Below are 1689 nucleotides of genomic sequence, written 5' to 3'. Positions count from 1 at the left end.
ATTCTATTACAGTTTAGGAGGCTAGAAGTCTGAGTTCAAAGTGCTGCCTCTAGGGACTGGGTGAAAGCCTCTTGACCTTGGGCCTCAACTCTGCCTTGTGTCCCAGGTCCCCTAGAACTAAGGAGGCTGACAAAGCCAAGATCAATGGGTAAAATTTCACAGTCCCAAGATCAACAAGTACATGGCTGGCCATTGGTTCAAGTCAGGAACAGTACCAAAATTGGCAGGCAACACAACAGGCCACTCGATGAAGAGTCAGCTAAATGCAGGATCCAAGCATGCCAAAAAGCTAGAGACCTTCACAAAGCTTCTTATATATTGGAAGCATATCATACCCTAAATCTGCTACTTAGCTGCTCACAGCAGATTCAGCCATGGAGTTAATTACCAATCCCATCATGGGAATCTACGTCCAGCTGCCCAGACACTTAAAACCATGGCCCAGGCAAGTTGACATACAACCTGAACTACCATATCACCAATTTATATTGTTGAAAAAAAGTATCTGCTATTAATAAGTTGTTGGTCCTGGAAATATCTATCATATGGTCTCCTGCTTTATTCTATCATTAAGTTCATATTTTCCAACTACCAATCTCTCTTGGCATCTTAATAGCATGTTTGATAAATTTCAGACTGCAGAAATTGGTAAAAATCTTCAATTTCTTCATGTTTGGCTTTAGTGGTTGGTGAATAAATTTGAATGATATTCATATTAACTGGTCTTCCTTCTATGTGTATGAGTATGTTCCTCTTACTGACAACATCGCAGTTCAGGATAGATCTTGAAATGTTTTTATTTATTTATTTAGTGGTTTGGGTGAAAATTTACAGAGCAAATACACTTTCCATACAGCAGTTCACATACAATTTGTCTCATGACATTGACCACAGTTTACCACAATGCAACATCTCCCCTTCTACTTCCTCCCAATAGTTACCTCTTCCCTGGGTCCATCCCTCCATGCACTCGTGCCCCTGTGCTGTTACCCTTTGCATAAGCAGCCCTTCTTTCTCCCATGATTGTTCTCTCCAAGGAGTGTATCAACCTCAGGTAAATGTTCAACTCATATGCTTGTCTATTGTTTGGCTGAAAGCCACAGGCATGGGTTCAATTCCAGACCTGAGGGACAGCTAAGGGCCACAGTCTCAGTGGTTCCACCAGGCTCTATTGCACCAGCAAACCTGATCCCGTCCCTTTTTATTTCCAAATGCTTTTGAGTTTTGTTCTTCATTGTTCTCCCTCTCTGTCCAGGATCTCCTACATAGATCCTCTTCCAAGTGGTTGATAGTAGTAGCCAGGCACCATCTAGTTCTTCTGGTCTAATAGTCCTATAGCCTGCAGATCGGATGGTGTACCAGTCACTAGGACTAATTGTCCCCATTAATTTTTGGTTTTCTTCATTCTTCTTTGCTCTGGATGAGGAGAGACCCATCGTTGTATCTAGATGGCAGCTTGGTAGCTTTTAAGATCCCAGTCACTACTCACCAAAGTAGGAGGTGGAACAATGTTTTGTGTAGTATGTTATGCCAATTGAGCTTGATGTCCACTGTGACTATGGTCCCAAGCCCACAGGTTCAACTACTCAGTCCCTCTGGATAGCTGACTGTGACCAAGCAGTGACTACAACCTTGCCCCTTGTCAGCTCCACTATACACCTGGGAATTCAGATCATACACATAAAGTTA

The sequence above is a fragment of the Orycteropus afer genome, unplaced genomic scaffold, assembly GCF_000298275.1.
Source record: "Orycteropus afer afer isolate SDZICR_OR568_19922 unplaced genomic scaffold, OryAfe1.0 scaffold00566, whole genome shotgun sequence".
Lineage (NCBI taxonomy): Eukaryota > Metazoa > Chordata > Mammalia > Tubulidentata > Orycteropodidae > Orycteropus > Orycteropus afer.
This window is presented reverse-complemented; position numbering follows the sequence as displayed.